We start from the raw sequence: 24,047 nt of genomic DNA, 5'->3' as shown, positions 1-24,047 counted from the left end.
CGTAGTTTTCGCAGCCAGTAGAAATAAATCCCCAGGTCCAGATGGGGTATCATTTGAATTTTATAAACAGTACTATGATCTACTGAAAACGGATTTGCTATCACTTTTTCAGGAAATGTTTACGAGAGATATTCAGGGTTTGTAATTCGCACAGGGAATCGTCGTCATGGTGCCAAAAATTAAATTCCCTAAATCCCTATCCGACTACAGACCACTCACTCTTATTAAAACAGACTATAAGCTTCTTACAAAAATATTAGCCATGCGCATCAAAGCAGTACTACCGAACATTCTGGGTCCTGAGCAACACAGCGCCATGGAGAAATCTAACATTGTCACTGGGCTTAACAATCTATGGAATTTCATCTTACACATGGGCATAGAACCTACAACACAAGCCGCGCTTCTCAACTTAGACTTCGCCCAGGCATTTGATAGAGTTTCACATAAATACTTGTGGTCAGTACTCCACGAATTCGCCTTCCCCCTCAGACTAACAGCAACACTGCAAAGTCTGTATCAAGGAGCTACTTCTAGAATACAAGTAAATGGTTACTTAACCAAGCCGATACAAATTAAGAACTCCATACGACAAGGATGTCCGCTGTCAACCATTTTATTTGCACTAAGCATCGAACCCTTCATACGACAACTAGTGGATCAACTTCCAGGAATACAGCTAGGACAGTCAAAGACCAGTGCACAAGTGTATGCAGATGACGTATCCGTTATACTAAGTACCGCATCTCAGATCGACACACTAAAAAATATCATCGATACTTATGAACTACACTCTTGTGCTCAGTTAAATGTGCGAAAATCAGCGCTGTTACCATTTGCCGCCTGGCCACGAGTAACAACATGGATACCCACCGTCGACAGGACCAAAATACTAGGCATTACTTTTTGCAACAACTTCCAAGTCATGATCACGGAGAATTGGAGCAGGCAGCTACACATAGTGCGGACAGCGATAAATGCATACCACCTCCGACATCTAAATGTAATACAAAAGGTGTGGGTTATTAACACCTTCATACTCAGTAAATTGTGGTACCTCGCTCAAATTCTTCCAGCACCCACGGTTATTTTGAAGCAAATGACGTTGAGTATGGGGTATTATTTATGGAAAGGACAACCCTACAGAATAGCAAGAACGCAACTATACCGAGAGAGCTTGCAAGGCGGACTAGGTCTTGTCTGCATCGAATCTAAATGCACTGCCTTACTAGCACGCAACTTAATTCTATGCAAGACATCACCCAACAATAACTACGCAAAATCAGTCTTGACTTTGATCCTGAGTGATAATGATAATGCTGGTCAAACAACGGCGCCTCTCAGACGAATTATCGCCTTCATAGAAGGGCTTCCTTCAAACAACCACCAGGCTTGCGGATCAGAAACAACAACGAGGGAATTATACGCATACCTAATGACCCAACACACAAGGCCACCTGCTATACAGGCTAAGTACCCCTTACGGCGATGGAATATGATATGGCGTAACGTGCATAACAAGTGGCTACCCTTGCACTGGAAGGAGACATTATATTTCTTAGTCAATGAAATACGCCCCACTCGGAACAAACTATATCGACATGGGCGAGCTGACACCAACGTCTGCGAATACTGCACACAAACGGATACCCTCTATCATCGCATCACATCCTGCACCAGAGCCGCAGATGTATGGAGATGGACTTTTTCAAGGATCTGTCGTCTACTGCACATCACACCGCAACCAACCTTACAAGAACGGATCGTGACGTTGGACTTTTCCTTTACCACCAGCACCACAAACAGCACCATAGTATGGATGACAGCAGCGAGTGTGTACTACATCCTTCATCAGAGGAACCAGCCCACACAGGCAACAGTCACTGGATTCCTCTCTTATATCAGGCGGGACCGCTGGTCCTCAGCCCACACAGGCAACAGTCACTGGATTCCTCTCTTATATCAGGCGGGAACGCTGGTCCTCAGCCCACACAGGCAACAGTCACTGGATTCCTCTCTTATATCAGGCGGGAACGCTGGTCCTCAGCCCACACAGGCAACAGTCACTGGATTCCTCTCTTATATCAGGCGGGACCGCTGGTCCTCAGCCCACACAGGCAACAGTCACTGGATTCCTCTCTTATATCAGGCGGGAACGCTGGTCCTCAGCCCACACAGGCAACAGTCACTGGATTCCTCTCTTATATCAGGCGGGAACGCTGGTCCTCAGCCCACACAGGCAACAGTCACTGGATTCCTCTCTTATATCAGGCGGGACCGCTGGTCCTCAGCCCACACAGGCAACAGTCACTGGATTCCTCTCTTATATCAGGCGGGAACGCTGGTCCTCAGCCCACACAGGCAACAGTCACTGGATTCCTCTCTTATATCAGGCGGGAACGCTGGTCCTCAGCCCACACAGGCAACAGTCACTGGATTACTCTCTTATATCAGGCGGGAACGCTGGTCCTCAGCCCACACAGGCAACAGTCACTGGATTCCTCTCTTATATCAGGCGGGACCGCTGGTCCTCAGCCCACACAGGCAACAGTCACTGGATTCCTCTCTTATATCAGGCGGGAACGCTGGTCCTCAGCCCACACAGGCAACAGTCACTGGATTCCTCTCTTATATCAGGCGGGACCGCTGGTCCTCAGCCCACACAGGCAACAGTCACTGGATTCCTCTCTTATATCAGGCGGGAACGCTGGTCCTCAGCCCACACAGGCAACAGTCACTGGATTCCTCTCTTATATCAGGCGGGAACGCTGGTCCTCAGCCCACACAGGCAACAGTCACTGGATTCCTCTCTTATATCAGGCGGGAACGCTGGTCCTCAGCCCACACAGGCAACAGTCACTGGATTCCTCTCTTATATCAGGCGGGAACGCTGGTCCTCAGCCCACACAGGCAACAGTCACTGGATTCCTCTCTTATATCAGGCGGGAACGCTGGTCCTCAGCCCACACAGGCAACAGTCACTGGATTCCTCTCTTATATCAGGCGGGAACGCTGGTCCTTGATACAAAGTAAACGTTTAATCCCGGCCTTTGATAGGTGTCTCAATCAATTCTGAACATCAGTTCCAGGTTTTCAGTGAAAATGCATTAATGTTACCAAGTATATCCCATACAGTGAACCTGTGCGAGTGACCCTGAAGGTTGTTGGGAACATGAAATTATACTGACCAACTTAAAACACAGATAGTTACCTCAAGTTCTCTACACTTACAATATTTCTTGAATCATTGAACTGAATTGCATTATGTAAAAACCAAAACAACACAAAAAATTGCGGAGTTTGTGAACTACTGTGTTTATCTGTAGTTAATTAATGTGCATATTTTTCACACAAATGTGTATTTCATTTAATTTGCTGAGTTTGTTAAAAATGAACTTGTATTGATAATTTGTGTAAACAAATATATGTTTCTATAAATAAAAAGAAATAAACTTATCGTTGCTCTGATTCCCCGGTAGTCATTTCATGTCCGGGTGGATGGACATGCGGGCACAGCGAATGATGATGATCGTTGTACCGTACCCAGTTTCCTTCAAGAGTATCTGAACACTTGTTGACAAGAAATGAAAATAACATTCCATTGTTTGTTGTGACAAATCATATGACATTACATCAATGCTAAAATACAACCACTACCTTAAAGGGGTATAAAATATTAATCCCATTATAACTAGTATACTGTAGTGTAATAGGCATCACATTTGAATATGCAAACAGTTCTGTTACTGTTATGAGTCTTTTCATATAAATGTTGGATATTATAGTTACGGGCTATAACGATCCACTGCAGTTGGTATCATGTAGTTATTAATAGTAAAACATATCGATGTCTGCTATAAATGTGCTAAATAATGGAGAGCGGGATTCTGTAAGCCTAGGTGGGGGGAGAGGGGGACAATACGTATGTAAATGAGAGGCCGGCTTGGTTGTTGCTAGGTAATGAGATTAACAGCTGCTGTTAACACTAATTGATGCGGGGCGTGGGTATGAGAATAGGTGGGAAACGTAGTGCAACAAGACCCACAGAAACGAACACGCAACCACACAAGAAAGAATGAAGTCAAGCAAGAAATTAAGGGCATGCAAGGAAAGAATGACAAAGAAAATGAAGAAAGGAACGAAGTTATAATGGAATGGCGTATGGCTTTTAGTGCCGGGAATGACGGAGGACATGTTCGACTCGCCAGATACAGGTCTTTTGACTTGACACCCGTAGATGACCTGCGCGTCATGATGAGGGTGAAATGATGATGAAGACGACACATGCACCGAGTCCCCGTGCCAGCGAAATTGACCAATTATGGTTAACATTCCCGACCCTGCCGGGAATCGAACCCTAGACCTCTGTGTTCAAACGCCAGCACGCTAACCATTTAGCCATGGAGCCGTGCACGGCGTTATAAGTAAATAAGGATAAATTTCATCGCATAAGGAATGTTAGATAAATTATTTGATTAAAAAGGGTGGGAAATGAAAAAGAAACACTGACAAAAGGAAGTGAAGATGGAACGGATTATGAAGTGGAAACAAAACAAGTATTTAAAATATTAAGGTAAAGAAAGAAAGAAAGAATCAGAATTCTTAAAAAGAGGAGAACTGATAGAGAAAGAACGAAGATATGAAGCGGAAAATGTTAAAAAGTTAAAGAGAAGGGAAGAATATAAGAGAATGAGAGCTACGCAATTAATCAACATAGAAAACATTCATAATGCAAAGTAAAATGGTAAAAAGAAAAGAATTCAAATAGAAAACAGTAAGTCGAACTCAGTGGCTCAGGCGGTTGACACGCTGCCCTCCTCACCCCAACTTGACAGGTTCGATTTTGGCTCAGTCCGTTGGTATTTGCAGGTTCTGAAATAAGTGAGCCTCGTGTCGGTATATTTATTGCCACTTAAAAGAACTCCTGCGGGACTAAATTGCGTCACATCGGCGTCTCCGCAAAGTAGTTATTGGGACGTAAAACCAATAACATGATTATTATTATTATTATTGTCATTACTATAAAACAAAAGGAAGAACTTGAGATAGAGTGACAGAGTAACGACGTATGGACGTAAGAAAAGAATTAAGAAGAAAAGTTAAATGAACAAAAAATTAATAGATACAAGGTAAGAAATGGCGTCGCAGCGACAGACAAGTCTTTTGGTGACGATGTGATAGGAAAGGACTAGAAGTGGGAAGGAATCGGCCGTGGCAGCCCCGACATTTGCCTGGTGTGAAAACTGGAATCACGGAAAACCATAATTGGGGTTGTCGACGGTGGGGGTCGAACCCATTATCTCCCGAATAGAAGCTCAGACCTGCGCGTCTTCTAACCGCTCGGTCAACTAGCTCGGTAGAACGAATCATAGATAGATAGATAGATAGATAGATAGATAGATAGATAGATAGATAGGAAGAAATAAGGAAGAAAATGAAGAAAAACGAAATCAAGATTGAGAGTTGGAAGTTGATCCTATGTTCATTTGCACCGCCACGAAAGCTACATTTTCGATCATTTATTTTAAGCTTACTTTCTGGTATTTCTGACGCTTCAGAATATATAGAGATCTGAGAATTTCCGCCGATATAATAAAAAGTTTCATTACTCTTAGCGATTAATTATATTTTTTTAAATATGCAGTACATGCTTCATCTCCTAGGAGACAGCTTCAGCTGCTTCATACAATTTAATTTTTTTTTAAACGTAACAGACATTAAAAACGATCTAGTATAGGAGTAGTTACAACTTTAAAGTCCTGGGATCAAACTAATGAGTATCCACTGAGTACTTTAATTGATGCTTAGAACAAAACTGGGACAAAAAAATTAGTGTCTTAAAATAGGAAAATCATCCACTGTTTCTTCAAGTTACGAGGGGGAATCAAATATGAACAGGATTTTTATTTTTATTTAAATGCATTTATTGAAAAGCACAAGGCAATTACAATTTACTTTTCTACATAGTTTCTTGCTTTGGAAATGCATTTGTCCCAGCGTATGGGCAGAATTTTGATGCCCTCATCGTAAAAGAACAGGGTCGCGTCACCAGCCAGTCTTCCACACTCTCGTCATATTCAAATCGTTGCCTGCTAGAGCTCCTTTAAGCGGCCCGAACAAATGGAAATCGCAGGGTGATAAGTCCGGGCTGTAAGGAGGATGATCAAGTGTAGGCCAGTGCATTTCCTGTAGCATGGTGACAGTTACAGCTGCAGTACGGGGCCGCGCACTGTCGTGGAGTAGGATGATTTGTCGAATCGGTTATCTTGTCTTTTGCGGCGATATGCAATCCACGCCTCCTTCAACAGCTCGCAGTAGTAAGCAGTACTGATTGTGCGTCGCTCATGCAAAACGCATATCAGCAAAATGCCTCGCCGATCGAAAAAAAAAACGGTTGGAAGATCGTTGCCAGCTGACAGTCGAGTCTTGGGTTTCACTCGTGCTGCCTCCCCTTTCACCGCCGCTCCTAATTGGTTTGTTTGGATTCGGGAGTGTAGTGGTGGACCCAAGTTCCGTCGCAGGTGACGATTGGAATCAAAACTGCATCACCTTCTTCCCCAAACCTTGTTGTAAGCCACTGACAGACCTCCAAATGTCTCTAATTCAGATTTTTGGTCAAAATGCGAGGGACACATCTGGTTGATGATGATGCTTGTTGTTTTAAGGGGCCTAACATCGAAGGTCATCGGCCCCTAATGGTACGAAATGAAAGAACGAAAATTTCAAAGGCATCCACTGACCAAAATAAAAATAAAATATGTCATGAAGAATGAATGGATGGACAGGAAACCAACAAAACACAAAACAAACAAACAAAAACCAGTGGATCGGACTCAAAAGAGATCGAAAATAACATTATTACCGACCAAGGAACCACTTATAAAGCACAATGATGCTTGGTGTCTAAAGGGGGTGCAAAATCCAAGTCCAAGGACCCACATAATGGTACATGTCGCGAGTAAAATAGAACCATGGTATGTGTCATGTTGGGGTAGACTCACGGTGTTCCACAAAAGATGGTACTACTCACAAGTATTGTACTTCGTACAGGTAACGCAGACCTATGGTGCTTCGCAGACAATGGCGCCACTTACAGCCAACGCAAACCGATGAGGTTCCTCACCTAGGTGTACTAGTCACGGGTGCCGGTCCCACGGGCCCCGTGGTGTTCCTCACAGAGTGGTACAACTCACAGGCTACGCCCAGACCCGCGGTGTTGCCCACATGGGTACAACGCACGGGTACTAGAATCCACCCGGCCAGGCTTTTTACTGCAACGAATCACAAACCTATTTCGTACCAAGTTAGTGATACTACTCGCAAGTACATGCAACCCATGGTGTTCCCCGCATGATGGTACGAATCAAGAGTAGTTTCATGGTTCTAATTCATTCATCCCTTGGTCGCCCCTTTCAGTCGCTTCTTACGACAGGCAGGGGATAGCGTGGGTGAATTCTTCGTCTGCCTCCCCCATCCACAGGGGAAGGACACATCTGGAACACACTTTACGGAACTGTAGGTCGTTTGTGATGATTGCTTGATAGCTCTCATAACTGATTCCGACTTGTTCTACAATTTCTGATACTCTCGTCCGTGGATCGTCGTCTGTAATGCTGGTCCGAGGACGGCTATCGTGTTGCTGATCTTCCACACATTCTCGTCATTCTTTGAACTTTTTATGCCAGGCAAACACACGCGTCCTTGACAGTGTTTGATCGCCGAACTGTGGAGTCAATCTCTAGAAAATTTCCGCCGCTGTAACTCCTTCATGAGCAAGACATTTTATAATTATCCGCTGCGCAGTGGAGGGATGCATTAGTTGCTCCGACATCGTGAGCGTTAAGGACTAAACGGCGGAAAACATCCAACAGCACGCTCTCCCCACTTCCAACGGTCCCGCCTAAGCACAGCAGAAGCGCTGAGCCAGTCCTACCAACTGTTGATGTTCAACAACAGAAGTTCCGTTTATATTTGATCGACCTTCGAAAGTTTCCGTTTGAGGGCGTTGCTGTAGTCGACATGCAACGTAGCGCGACTCCAATGCGGCCATATAAGCACGGACATGTAGGCAAAGTGATTAGTGTGGCAGTCGTGTCGTGGCGAGGTGCGACCACGTGAACTATGGCGATGTTATTACCAAATGCGTCCAAACAGGACCAACGTGCTGTTGTTCTGTTCCTGGCTACTTAAAGACAAACACCGCTGGACATCCATAGGAGAATGAAGACAGTGTATGGGGCACCAACTTCCGTGCGGGTGGCGTTTCGACATAATAGGCGGGTCAGCCTCACCCACCACGGAGCACCCGCCATGGTCGTGATCTCTCCCCATGCGATGCTTCCTGCCTGACGAGGATGTGCAGCGGGACACGGTGTTTTACCACACGGGGATCTTCGACCTCGTGCCTCAGTGCTCACGGCGTATGGCGACCTGCGGGCCTACCTAGGATGATTTCTAATTCTGAATACGCCACACATACCCAGCCCCCGAGTCATTGGAATTAACCAATTAAGGTTAAAATCCCCACCCGGCCGGGAATCGAACCCGGGGCCCTCTGGACCAAAGGCCAGTACGCTAACCATGTAGCCATGGAGCCGGACAATGCTCACGGTGATTTTGCCTAATTGGCATCCCGTCCAACGGATATGGTTGTGATGGGAGAAAGCGAACGTGAAATGGTACAAATGTTAGATAAACTCAGCATGAAACTAGGAAGAATATGGAATGAGAATTAATAAGAAAAAGACGAAAAGTATGATAATTGGAGGAAAAGGTAGGAGTCGTCATATTAGTGTAGGGGAAGAAGAAATAGAGCAAGTCAGTAACTTCAAGTATTTGGGAAGTATGATCAGAGATGATATGTATTGCACGACAGAAATTAAGAAAAGAATTGCCATAGCAAAAGAAGGCTTTTAAGAAAAAATCAAAATTATTTTGTGGACCACTGAACAAAGATTTGAGGAAAAGACTTGCTAAGTGTTACATTTGGAGCATAGCGCTGTATGGCGCAGAGACTTGGACATTGAGAAAGAAAGATGAGAGAAGATTGGAGACACTAGAGATGTGGGCATGCAGGAGAATAGAACGAGTGAAATGGGAAGACCGGGTAAGGAATGAGGAGGTATTAGGAAGACTTGGAGAAGAACGAAGTATTTTACAAATCATTAGATGGAGAAAAATGAACTGGACACTGTTTGAGGACGGACTGTTTACTGAAAGACGAAGTAGAAGAAATGGTGAAAAGCAAACGAGGAAGCGGAAGGAAAAAATATCAAATGTTGGACAATATCCAAGTAAATAAATATTCGGACATGAAAAACTTGGCGCAGGTCAGGCAACAGTGGAAGAGGTTCATCCCATGACAAGACCTGCCATAAGGCAGAATACCAAGATGATGATGATTATACCTCCTCCAGATCCTCGGCGAAAGAACGCTCTTCATCGCGAGTACAAGAAAATTTCAGGCAAGCCTCAGCTTGTGATACATAACGACAAGGAATATTTACAAATGCACCGACTAGTATCTAGGCATCTACCAATGATGACAAACTTCAAACTTGTTAGTTCCTGAAAGCAAATCTGTCAAGAAAACTGCCCTCCAAGCTGTTAAACTCTACCCTGAATCACGAGGAAACCTACTGCATTTCAATATCCTCGCAGAATTTGCTCTCCCTTAAATAGAAAATAGACCAACCATGTCAGGTGCGCAGATACTCTACTTTAAGCGGGATAAATTACAATCTCCAAAATGTGACTGTCGAGCTGACACGCAGACTAAGACTAGCTCCTATAATGGGAACTTCACCACCTTCCTAATGGCAACTGACGATGTCATAAAATATGTTACCGATTTAGTTATTTTAGTGTAGTGTTTATAACGTAGAAAGTTGTTGTGGATCTCACGTCTCCACCAACGATCATGCTCAATTGGAAAGCCAGCATTTCTTACTAGAGTCCGACCACGTACTTTTCATTGCAGCACACTTTCTCGCAAAGCTAGCATGTCTACCTTATCCCACTCAGCCTAACAGGTTTTCCAGAGGCCATTGATAGTGCGCGGACATCTATTTCCTAAGGCCCTTATTAGTAAGTAATATATTTGTATATTATCAAAATCATATGTATTTATACGAGTATTTTAATCCCACCATTGGCTGCATAGAAGACGTCGTTCACTCGCAGCAGACATAATGACATCTTTTACCGCGCCGTACAGTGAGCTTATTATTATATTTATAAATGTTCTCGCAAAATTTTTGCAGAATGTTTCAGATTATGTTTAAGCAGAAAAATATATTTCTCTCCCTCCTCGCAATCGGCATTTCTTTCTTCTCTTTTTCTTCCTCCCTACCATTTCCTACGGACTGAATGCAATATTACCAGCTGCACACAGCACGAATCTCAAATACCTTCCCCCATCTCTTTCCTTCAGATGGAACGGCACCGGCGGAAGAAACGAAATAGAGGCAAGGCAAGCTGACTGTGGAGGAGATTACGTGATTATTGTTGACGCAGCAATCTCAGAATTGTGGTGTTTCGTGGCTAATATTTTACCACCGCTTCGCACACTTGCCTGCGATTACCAATATGAAGACAATAGAATGATTGTGTGGAGTTGAATATATAAGTATCCCTTCTTGAATTATAATACATTTCAGTATTTAATCAAGGGGAGTACGCCAGTCAAAATTGGGCCATAAAATAAAAATCGAGTTATTGGTCGCTTTTTAATCACTGATATATTATTAACATTATGCCGAAAGATGGAAAGTGTACACTCTGCTTGAATGCTTAAATATCAATCAGAATGTCAATGAATCTTCCAACAGCGTACTATGGGCCCGTATGGCAAAAGCAGTATTTGTTGGCCTAAATGCCTTTAAACCTGGTGCACGTAATGCACTTTTAACATTCAACTTAAGGGACACAGAAATAATTAGTGTTTTGAAGGAACTTTCAGTAGATCCGGGTTATAACACAATAACATAGCTTGAAGAAATGGACTCTTTTCGCATAAATAAAGCATACAGAATGGTGGAAGAAATTCAGAAGTGTTCAAGAAAGAAGAGAAGAAACCAAAAGAAGTCCATAGAGGATGAGGAGAATGAAGAGTACGGAGTAGGGCAGTTTTAAAAGTAAGATTTGTGTTGCAAAACTTAGAAGTCATTTCTCTCATTTCGTCATTTTGCTAATTCTTGGTACAGATTACTCCTGTACTATTAATGCTACAGAAATTAAATTTCTACAGTTTGTTCATACATTAAAAAGCTACAAAAATAAGTAGCGAATTTTCTGTAAAATGTAAACTCTTCAAAATATGGTAATTCAAGTGGTTTTTTGTAGAAATACGACTTCGGGGAAAAATTCATATTCTGGCTACTAATAAATAATTTCACACATTGCTTCTTATTCTTGTCTAGAAATGTTCAAACTAAATTGGCAGGAGTTTCAAGTAAATATGTTTTCTCAATTTTAAGAAAATGGTACCTGAAAATTGGAAAATTAACATGGGCGAGATAGGGCAGGCTTACTCCCCTTAACATTTAAATTAGCTTTGTTTTTATACATCATACATCTCCATTATAGGCTGTTATGCCTTCCAGCGTTCAGTCTGGAAGCCCCTTTGCTTTCAATAAACTACGCCACAATCTTCTATTTGTATCGAGTATGTGACCTCGTTTAGTTCTATACTTATAATCGTTAGAAACTGAGTTTGTCTATCGTCGCCTTGGTCTGCCTCTTTTCTCCATGACCGCATCAATTTTCTCCTAGAAAACCTATCCACCTCCTCCATTCTTTTCACATGACCCCACGACCTCACCAATCGAGTTCATTCCCAACTAGCATTTATCTCTTTATTCCTCAAATCCATTGTTCCCACCTACTTGTACAGGCGATCATTCTTGCTACTTTCATGTCTGTTAGTAATGAATAAGATATCCTGAATCCACCCAAAATTCACTCAGTTAATCAAAGCTGGTCTGAAAACAGACCGATGCAAAGATACTCGTAGTTTCATTCTGGAGCTGACTTCCATCATACAGAATATTGTTGATCGTAACTGCGAGCTCACCGCATTAGCTTTAATGCGCCTTGGTTCTATCTCACTTACTGCACTGGCATCCTGGGAGAACGTACATCACCGAGCATGTGGCTGCGTTCTTTGGATCACGTGGGTGTCAGCTTGCATTCGGGAGATAGTGAGTGTACCACCCCATCCTCCTATATTACTTATCACTAAAGCCCGGATGTTCATGCGGTAATAGGTTAGATTGCAAACTAATTTCGTTAGTAGGAAATGTCGGCCAACCCGCTCTTCCATAATGTAGAAAGGGTAACAGAAACTATAGGGGTTCTGAGGGGCCGTACCCCTCATGCTTATGTAAACCCCATAGCATAATCGTTGTGAAGGTAGACTATACTTGCTTCTCGCTTCAGTAAGTTTGCATTCTAACCTATTAATGCATTAAATTCCGGGCTCAACTTATCACATGTTTGGGAGAATCGAAAAGCCCATCTTCTTCCTGACACCGGTTTTAATTTCAAGTTCATCTGAGATCTCTCGCATAAGTATCACCCTGGGTTCTGTTTCAGTGAGTCTGGCTAATAATAATAATAATAATAATAATAATAATAATAATAATCCTCAGGAAAATTTTAGGACCAAAATGCGAAAATGGAATTTGCTTTAAAAGAGATATCACATGATGTCTATCAAGTCATAGAAAAAATCACAGACACCATCAGGAAACGGCGATTACAATTGTATGGTCACTATATACGTAGAATGTATAATAACGAACGCACAAATAATATTTTAAACTTATCTTTATCAATGAAAAATCACAATAAATGGCTAAGAGAAATCAGTAAATTGGCATTAATGAACAAATCATTCAAGAAAGAATAAAATTCAGAACCTTAATTCACAAACACACATTTTTTTGTAAAGCCCACCCTACTAAATACAGGAAGGACTGAACAACATAAAACAGGAACACAGCGAGAGGATGAAGAGACCTGGGGAGAAGGGGAAAAACCAAAAAAGTGCTAATAAGTACAAACGCACTTCTTAGTTGGGCATAATGAATTAATAATAATAATAATAATAATAATAATAATAATAATAATAATAATAGTAATATTGTTATTATTTTGTATCGTGCTTCATCAGTAACGTTTGAGAAAGCAGTACTGATAGCCGAATGATGGCAGTGCACCTAGAAAATTCTTCCCTCTGTGACTCCTATTTCACATGAAAGTATACGATTGCTTCCCTTACCCTTGAGAGAGACTTGGATTTCAACTTCTACTACAAACCACATGGAGTCTTAACTTAGTTGTGCTCCTGTACAAGACACTCATACGGACGTGACAGAAGTGGAGCGATTGCTGAAGTGAATATAATATATGATCCTCCCAGTAGATGGCAGTTCAACACGCGATCAGCATAGGATGTTCCAGCTCTAATGGCATCCTCTACCATTGTTTATGTGACCTACTTTCTCAAGCAGGAGACAGGATATATTGTCTGCATGACAGGTAGCTGCTAATAGCTGACATCACTATCTGCTGAGTTGTATATCTAGTGGAGGGTGAACAAATATACAGGTTTCTGTCTTTCGTTGACCAAAAAATCCGTTAACATTTGACGAGGCAATACATCAAGGAATATTGGAGATAGAAAGGTAATAATTGACACACATGACTGATATGACATGGGGTTTTATTGACACCAAAATGAAGTAAATAAAGCTTCACTAATAGTGACGCCAACATGCCGCGGTTGGAGGCGCATCTGATGCCCTCTTTCACGACAGCTCCCTTTGTACTGTACGCGGATCTCATGCGGCATCACTGACGTGTTGCTGTCCAGCGCCATCTGTTAGTCATTTTGTGATGTCAATAAAACCCCATGTAACGTCAGGCCAGTGTGTCAATCATTACCTCTCTAACTCCAATATTCCGTGAGGTATCGCCTCGTCAAATCTTAAGGGACTTTTGGGTCATACTGTGCATACATCAGAATATCAATCTCTCTTTCTGTCCGTCTGTCTGTCAGTTCCTCATACAGGATGGGCAAAATAAAATTGGCCCGAAAAATATTTATAAGTAAAGCCCGGATTTTTATGCAGTAACAGGTTAGAATGCAATAGGAAGTGTCGGCCACCCGCTCTTGCATAATGTAGCAAGAGTAACATAAATGATAGGGGTTCTGATGGGCCGTACCCCTAATGTTTATCCAAACCTCATAGCATAGACGTTGTGAAGGTAGACTATACTTGCTACTCGCTTCAGTAAGCTTGCATTCTCACCTATTAATGAACCAAAATCCGGGCTCTATTTATAAGACTGACACGGAACTGACCATTGTTAATGGAGAGAACTGTCCATCACAGGAAATGCTGGAGACCGAGATTTCGATGCTCAAATCGGTTGCTGTCACATGTTTGTGCGTGCACATTTCCCAAGTACGTTGCTGTGTCATTACATGTGTGAATGAGTGAGAGGAGCAGAGTTGTTTAGTGACCAGTTGAATGCAACACAAAATGGTGCTCACAATGAAACAGCCCGTGTTCATTGTCGAGCGTTATGCGAAACACGATTCTAGGAAAACCTATTCGGAACTGTTTGCGCAAGAGTTGAAGACTATAAGGTTTTCGGCAAAACCGTCAGCAAAGTCTGCAATGCCATAACAGCGCGAAACTGGCTTTGTAGCGAACAAAACACCGAATTATCCAAGAAGATTTGGAACACCAGAACATCTTGCTCGATTGAAGGAAATCCTGGAGCGAAGTGCGATAAAATCTGTACTCCGCTTATCAGTACAATTGGTAACTAAGGGATAATCGTGGAGAAACATTATCAAGAAGAACCTGCATCTGCATCCTTACAAATTTCCTCCTGCGCTAGAACAAACCTTCGCGTGTTGAATTCTGCCGACGGTTTCTGAGTGAAGTCGAGGACTTCTCGACACTCAGTTTTTCATTTCCTCAGATGAGGCCTTTTTCTCCAGCATCTTCTGTGATGTTCATTAACAAGGGCCAATTTCATATTGCCCACCTGGAAAAATCTATACCTTTTCACAAATAGGATCCAAATGTTGAAATACTTAACCCTCACCACCCTGTCGAGAAACCGTGTCGAGAAGAAATTTGAAAAGCCCTCTACATTCCCTAGATTTAGGGCTTTTGTCACAGTACGTAAAATATCGAATCTGTCCTAGAAGAACGAGACAAAGCTCATTTTACTTCTCAAGACGCGAAGAAAAACTCGGTACACACAGAAAACTAAATTTAAAGCCCTAAATTTAATCGTTTCCCAGATATTGGCATCACGCTCCCGCATGAAGAAATGAGGGCCCGTAACCATGGTAACGTCAGTTCAATTAATCTACTGTACAGTAGAATGCAGGCCTGGTGATCGAACTAAGCACGTGCGTGACTGTAGACAAGGCCAAGGAGGGATTCTGTTTAAGCATTTTTAAACTCACGGCTAGCGTTAATCTGCCGAGATACGGAACAACGATTCCGTATTATTTATCACCATGACGATTGTGAATAGCACCAGTGGGTCCCTTTCGGTATTTAAAAGGCCGATAAATAGAAGGAATTCATTCGTCATACACATCAATATACTATGAATAAGAGTCTTGTTCTGTGTTGTTGCAGTTCATTGCCTCAGTCTATTCTGATCTTGTTCTTTCTGTTACATCATCCACAATTCAATTTTCCATTTTCCCCTGTGACGTCTCATTCTGAAGACTGTACAATAGGCTATAATTTGACAAGACACTTGCTATGCTGTAAGTAGGTAAAGAAATTTAGGTAGAATGCAAACGTGTCTAACCATGGCGCAAGTGTCCTCTACCCGTACAACGGTCCTGCTATGAAATTTGTATAAATACGGGGGCTGATCAACAAATGCTGAGACTGATTTTTTCATAGATGTTTATTACTCCATTTCAATTTATATATGATCTTTTTCAAACTAACCCCTTCTACTCCAATGCACTTTTTATGGCGTCTTTGCTAATCCTTGAACACATGCTGCAGACCATTCCTTGTCAGGTTCTTAAGAATCACCTCACTTTTCTTGAGCACTGTGACAGAGTTCTCAAATCGATTGCCCCTAAACTTTGCCTTTAGTGATGGAAATTAAAAGAAATCACAGGGTGCAAGATCAGGGCCATAAGGTGGGTGCGGGACACAGAAAGTGCATGAGATGATTTGCGACGTGAGGCCGTGCATTGTCATGATGCAGTCGCCACCCAGTCCGAGAAAGCTCTGGTCGTTTCTTTGTAGTGGGCTTCCTCAGTGTAGGCAATACTGACGTGTAGTAAGTGATGGGGAACTGCATGCTGGTCACATCCATTGTCTGGTATGCGAAATGCACGTAGCGTCTACATAATAGATCATTATTACGTACCTAACGATACGAGAGTGCTGCCGCCTACGGACATTATACACAAAAACCTGCTCTTTTCAAATACTTATGTTACAGATAGGAAATTATCACGGGAGCTGCAGGAAGAAATCAGTCTCAGTCTTTGTTGATCAGCCCCCGTATTTATGCAAATTTCATAGCAGGACCGTTGTACGGGTAGAGGACACTTGTGCCATGGTTAGACACGTTTGCATTGTAACCAATTAGTGCCTTAAAGTACTGTGTATACTTATAAGGCGAGGGACTTCAGAAACATTTTGAGCCTATGTAATGGTCAGACAGCGCGAAGACGAGTAGGACAGCTAGTCTGTTCTATAAAATCCCGGTATTTGTCTGCCTTCACAGCGATATTGAGAAAGCAAATACGTTTCAACAGCTGAAATTGCCAACAGATTGAGATTACTACTGCCCCGCTCCCATTTACCGGAAAGATCGGAAACTCTTGTGTGACTATTGAGAAGTGATGATCCAAAGAGCTGTTTGAAGCTTCACTCTTTACGGCTGAACTCATTCTGCTGTTGAGTATTTAGATACCTCGTGTCTACTCCCCTTATGTCACAACACTGACTACGCAGGAATAAGGCAGGCAGCTCATTGGCTACTGTAAATGTTGAGGATGCACGAAGGGTGTCGCCGTCAACAATGCTGGAATATAAAAAACTTTCTGGCGTGCGTCGAAAATATCTGGTTATTCTCGGCATAGATCAGCCTCCCAAAGTTTGAACGAGATCGGTGATCTCATAGCTATTGCCCCCCACCTTCTAAGTTTCAAATGCTCATGTAGTATGAAATTCCCACAGTCGTTTAGAAATTATACACTGATACATTCTTTCATTCTACGAGATGGAGGAGTCAACGAGACGGAGCTAGAATCGAAACCAGAGCATTGAGACCCGAATGCCACTACGTTAAATATTCAGTCAAACTAAACCAATCCCCATGGCCTACCAGGTGACCACTCCTCACCTCGAAGACCCGCAGATTGCAAGGTGTCGTGTGGTCAGTCCGATGAATCCTCTCGGCCATTATTCCTGACTTTCTAGATTTCGGCCGCTACCTTACTGTCAGATAATTCCTCAATAGTAATAATGTAGGCTGAGTGAACCTCGAACCAGACCTCAGATCCAGGTAAAAATCGCTGGCCTGGCCGGGAATTGAAACCGGGGCCTCTGGGTAAGAGGCAGGAACGCTACCCTTAAACTGTGGGATGTGCTGGACACTCGGTCAAGGGAACATGGGAATATAATCTGCATAACGGCCTGGGAACAGAAGAGATATATTCGAACACATTTCACAAAAACTGTTCAGTGCTCTTTGGCTGAATGGACTTCGGTTCAGGCGACCCGCATTCGATTCCAAAATAGATCTGGAATTTTAATTGCATGTACTTAATTCTTCTGGTTCGGGGACTAGGTGTTTGGTCTGTCTCAATATAAATCGAAATCTGCATCACACTGCAAACCACCAGAGGAACACGCTATAGTGAGCATATCCCTGGACATAGAGTTGCCATCAGGAAGAGCAGCCTGTCGTAAAACTAGGCTGAATCCATGCAAAGAGCTGATGCCATGTAAGAATAAGAGGTAAAATATTTGAATCTGGTATTATCCCTGGGGATTGATTTGGCAAGCTTATGCAATTGAGCAATTGTTTGCAGGCTGTTAAACATTCGTCATAATTCAGTATCTACCGTAAATTATTCTGCTTTTGAAATCTTATGGACTAGGAGCAAGAAACAAGGCACGTCATAACGATAGAGACCTTTCCCACACCTCAGTCTCACTGAGCGCAAAGTTCACTAGAACGGAATGCAAGACTTTGATAGGTCGCACTTTGACACGCAGATGACTGGTACCGAAGATTTGAATTGGTGAAGGTGAGAGGGTTGGCAGAAGTGGCCTGTACTAGGAACTCTCCCGGCATTCGCCTTAGTGTAGGAGAATGGAACACCACGGAAAACCGTCCTCAGGACAGCCAACGGTGGGGAACATCCCCTCTCTGTTCGGTTGGTCGCTTGGAGTCCATATCTGTCGTACCACGAACCATCCATGGCCATCTGTAAGCAACTGCCGACCAAGTTTGATATTTAGAGGCAAGAGTATCGAAATGCCATTCACTTACACTGGAAGTGAATATTGAAACCGAAATTAGCACCTGGGATCGGCAAAACCTTACTCTGTACTACGGAATATTAGTAGCATGAGTCACCATTTGCAGCTCAGAAATCTAGATGCGATTACAGCATCGATTGTTTCTTTTTCGCGGACCACGCGATCGCGAGATACAAAAGGCTGCCAACTTGTGAACATAGGAACTAGAGAGAAGGTGATTGCGTAAGCCTTCAAGTTAAAACCGAACGCTACGTGCTATTTTCTTTTTTCTTGCCGCGGCCATGGAAAAATGCCTCTCATGGTAGAGACTGGCCTGGATTAGCAAACATAAGACGGGAAGCGGTACATTGTACATTATTTAGTTATGTTTTGATTGTGCGCGCGTTGGTAACGAAAAGTATTTGCCTTGATTGCTTGGAATGACGTCACAGCCGATTGCCATGTCCATTAGTGCTGGAACAAAGCTGAAAATACAGTGATTATCGTTCCGTATTGTACCGGTAAAAGAGCCCGACTCTCAGATTAAATGTTAAAGTAGCATGACTATAGTTCTCAGGGCGAAAAATTGGATTAATTGTAGCTAGGGCTCGGTACAGGAGGTAGGTCCTATCTACAAAAAACTTTGACTCTGATTGCACAAGAGTTTATTCAAATAAGTCATGAATTGGCACATCACCTCTAAGTAGAAATGGATTGTCTTCCTCGTATTCCAACAGTATGGCTCGGGTTCTCCAGCTCACCAAGCCAAGCTGGTTGAAGCACGTTCCAGAAGACTCCAGGGATTCCAGGGACTCCAGATACTCCAGACAGAGGCAGCTGGACTGTCTGGATTGACGGCAAGTAGAGATGTCTCGAACTCTGAGGCCCGGGTCGAACCCCGGTGATCCAGGCGATGAGGCAATGAGACAGAGGATTGATGTTCCCAAGGTCACTAGTAGCACTGAGTCCATGAAAACCTTGGATGATCAACTTATAAGCAGAGTTCTTGATAATTGTACATCAAGACTTCCAGCACTCCTAAAACGATATGAGTGGTATTAATAATTTTAGAGTTCATCACTAGGAAAATCCTCGTCCCTGAATAACTTTTGGCAACGAAAAATACAAGTCCCTTCTTGTGAAATTATAGTTAAACTCAAAGTTCATTACTGGCGAAGGTGCAAGTCTTTGCCTAAACTCGAATGAAAACACAAGTCCATTCACTTGGAAGTTTGAATATATTTAAAGTTAATCACTGGTGAAATTCATAAAGTCTTTGAGTGACCACTGACGGAAACACAAGTCCTTCCACATAAATAAATTCACTGACGTAATTTATAAGTCTTTTAAACCAACACTGGCAAATGTACAAGTCTTTGAGTAAATGCAAGTGAAATCCTAACTTTGTTAAGAGCCGTTGGAAAGTTAAAGTTCATCACTAACAATGTTAATCAATCGCTGTCTATTAGAAGGATGAGATCCTCAACAGTCGCAAATATTCCACTTAAATAATACAAGTCCATTTCACGAACACTTAGAAAAATTCCAATCTCGAATACTCGTAAATAATACAAGTCCATTCAATGATCACGTAGAAAAATTCTGGTCTCGAACACATGAAAATAATACAAGTCCATTCAGTGAACACTTAGAAAAATTCCAGCTTCGAAAACGCGTAAATAATACAAGTCCATTTAGTGAACACTTAGAAAAGTTTCAGTCTCGAAGGCACGTAAATAATACAAGTCCATTCAATGAACACTTAGAAGAATTCTGGTCTCGAACCCATGTAAATAATACAAGTCCATTTCACGAACACTTAGAAAAATTCCAGCTTCGAAGACACGTAAATAATGCAAGGCCAAACACTTAGAAAAGTTTCAGTCTCGAAGGCACGTAAATAATACAAGTCAATTTAATTAACACTTGTAAATATTCTAAGTTCATTTAGGAAGATTTTGAAAATTTTCTAGAACACTCGAAGTCTTATGAGTCCACTTATAGTACTTGGAAGAATCGTCTTCCCACACTTGTATAATGACAGAGTTCCACGATGATAGTAGCAGCAAGAGTGTCCCCGCTGACTACTCAGCTGAGACTGTGTGAATAGGCTACAGTAGGTCCTCCTTTTGTTCAATCCGGGATGTCTACGTCATAATACGGTTTGATTGAATATCTCCCGAATCCCTCGATGGATTTTCTTGAAACTCGAGCATTGGGACGTTTAGGTGATCCCAAACAAGATGACATATCGCTCGGTTCGCTAGCATCATTATTATAGAAATTTCAAAATTTTATCCATCGAACTCTCTAAAACAAGTGACGTGGAATCCAGAAAATACCCGTCAAGGCTGGTAACACGTGTTGAGACGAGCGGGCGGTCTAGCTAGCCCCTGTGGCTACGTCACAGCTCACAGTCGTCATACACTCGCTAGCTGGTCCTCGCTGCTGGTAAACAAACCAGGCGCGCTCGGAACATTACGCGTGGTAAATAAACGTAACTTATGCTCAAAAAATACTTATGTACAGGTCGTAACCGGTACAGTATGTACACTTCGTTACTAACTGACATACTCGTCATTCATGGGGTTAATTTTCTATAATTGCAGCAGTAATGCCCTGAAATGGAAATGAGTGGCAACAGAAGAAACAAAGCACAGCATAGTCACTCAATGGAATGTTCTTACTGAGATGTTTTAGGTATTTGTAGGCCATCAGATTTGGGCAAACATTCTTGATCTAGGCTTCCAGTCTCCTAATTTATTACTCCTTTTTTCCTAGTTTTCTAGAATGATTGTCCTTTCATATTTCGATCATCTTCGTTATTATATTCCTAATCAAAGGCGTAGTGTTACGAGTATGTTGCAATATTCGGGCTGGGAAGACTTTGGAGTAAGGAGATTAGTTGCTCGACTAAATTGGCATTCCTAACTGTCAGTGAGAAGTGAGAGGGCATTAGTAGACGATTAATCTACAATCAAGTTTTTATGACAAAGTGGGAGCCCTACACAGTCCTAAAACTCTAAAATTTATCAACAAAAACGTCACACGGAATGACTGTTTTTAGCTTACGTGTGTTCTGCTTCTTCTGCTGGCATAGCTACCGAGATTATACAAGAAGGGGTCAACAGCTAGTATTACTGAATACAAAAACATGAGCTGGAAACTTGTATCTCCTGACATACCAGCACTCAATAGAGATTGATAATTAGTTTGAAAACAAAACCAAACAAAACCAAACCCCATGGCAATAGAGCCTTTGAAGGGTTTTGGCCTATCAACCGACCGCTGCTCAGCCCGAAGGCCTGCAGATTACGAGGTGTTGCGTGGTCAGCACAACGAGTCCTCTCGGCCGTTATTCTTGGCTTTCTAGACCGGGACCGCTATCTCACCGTCGGACAGCTCGTCAATTCTAATCACGTAGGCTGAGTGGACCTCGAACCAGCCCTCGGGTCCAGGTAAAAATCCCTGACCTGGCCAGGAATCGAACCCGGAGCCTCTGGGTAAGAGGCAGGCACGCTACCCCTACACCACGGGGCCGGCAGTATGGAAAACCATTGAGGCTAAAATAATGGTGGAATTCGTAAAATGAATTCGTAATATGAAGCACGTCTCTTCAGCTGAAGTGAGGAATCATCTTCATGAATCGTTCATGTGGCTGATACGTTTGTGTTCTACGGCTCACTAAACACTAAAAGGAAGATTTCAATGAATTACTAGGATAGATTGTATTTTTAGCCGCTTCGTCCTGCGGGTGCTCTTTCCGCAAGTCGGTTCTCTACGGAGAGTTGCATAAACAGTCGGGGTTTTGAAAGGCCGTGTCCCTGATGTTTGTGCAACTCTTTAAATAGGAGCGGTTTATGTACGATCCAGAGGACTCTTCTCTTTGAACTCTAACCTATAGCTACACCTCAATAATCACTCCACACGTTCGTGACAGAAGAGTTGCCTATCAACAGGATGCTTGAAAATGCACGTAGCTAGTAATTAACGAATAATTGTCGAGAATATAGATCCGTGACTTGTACAGCAGTTACTGGAAACAAGCTAAGACAGGTGGAAACGCCATTAATTACCCCGCTCAACACACTGCATGCCTGCCACTTTCAGTTACATAGCAATATCCAAAAAAACATTGTCTTATCGTCTTATCGTCGTAGAATGGCTATTTATAGTGCAGTGAAAGCACATTGGAGTATGTTTAAAAGTATTCCTTATGGAGTTATTAATTAGTATTCATATTGCTTCGAGGTCTAGGAACATAGTACTGTCGATTGTGATCAGTTCTCTTCAGACCACAAAGTAAAGTGGTACAATACATTTAATATGAGGACTGGCAGATGCCACGTCGGATTTACATAATGAATGCATGACGAATGTTATCAAAAAATACGTCGTGATGGTAGGGGTCAGAACACTTCAAATTATAGGAATCAGTCAATCAATCTCCTACCAAACACATGGTCGCGCTGTTTAAGCTAACCGGCTATTAGCTTGCACTAGAACACCACTAGCCCATAAAATGGTTTTCCATAGTTTCCCATTTTCAAAACAGACAAATTCTGGGGCTTAACCTCAATTAAGGCCACAAACACTTCCTACCCACCCCTAGACCTTTCATATCCCATCGTCGCCATAAAACCTGTCTGTGTTTGTGCCACGTAAAGCAAAGTGTATCTATCATCTGGTATAGGGATTTGGTCATTCTTTCCTCTTAATGGCTTCTAATTTTGCCCTCATTTAGCAGCCACTGTCAGATCAGAATAACATTAGCTAGTACCTCACAATGGTAGCACAATAGCAACTTACGTATGTGGTTGTCTGATTGCGCATCCCCCGAGTATGCCGTTCTGTCGTTACGTGCGAGTGAGTGAGAGCAGCAGACCGTGTTTAGTGACCAGTTGAATGCAACATAAAGGGGTGCTTACCATAAAACATTGTCGACTGTTATGCGGAGCACGATTCATGGAAAACCTGAGCGGAACTGTTTGATCAAAACCTCCAACAAAGTGTGTAAAGCAAAATGGCGTGAATTGGGATCTACAGCGAATAAAATCCGTAGCAATCCGAAAAGAGTTCAAAAAACCAGAAAACACAGCTCGAGTGAACGAATTCCGATGTAATCTCAACGCCATTTATTTATGGACGTGAAAATTAAATGAACGTCGTGTCAAAATATTATCAAAAATGATCTGCATCTGTATCATTACAAATTTACTGTTTATGTGCATTAAAGCGTCCAGACGAACCTTCAAGTGTGGTGAGTTCTGCCGGTGGCTTTTTGGTGAAGTGGAGTCATGACTTTTGGATACCCAATTCTTCATTTCTTCAGACGAGGCCATTTACAGCATCAACAAGGGTCAGTCCTATTGCAAACATACTCCGGTCCAGTTCAATTTTCCCAACCTTACAATAACAAAACCTATTTTCCTGGAATTTCTCGTGTATTGATGTGACTGGTTTGAGGTGCCATCTAATGGTCGTGAGAAGAAGTGGTATTGTTATGGGGTC

At 42.5% G+C, this 24,047-nt stretch overlaps 1 protein-coding gene across 1 annotated transcript in view; it reads left to right on the top strand.

Moving 5' to 3' along the window:
* LOC136885413 (roundabout homolog 3) overlaps positions 1–24,047 on the top strand; it is a 301,768-nt gene that overhangs the window by 264,575 nt on the left and 13,146 nt on the right. The window lies entirely within an intron of this gene.

This window comes from Anabrus simplex, chromosome 14 (genome assembly GCF_040414725.1).
Source record: "Anabrus simplex isolate iqAnaSimp1 chromosome 14, ASM4041472v1, whole genome shotgun sequence".
NCBI lineage: Eukaryota > Metazoa > Arthropoda > Insecta > Orthoptera > Tettigoniidae > Anabrus > Anabrus simplex.
This window is presented reverse-complemented; position numbering and strand designations above follow the sequence as displayed.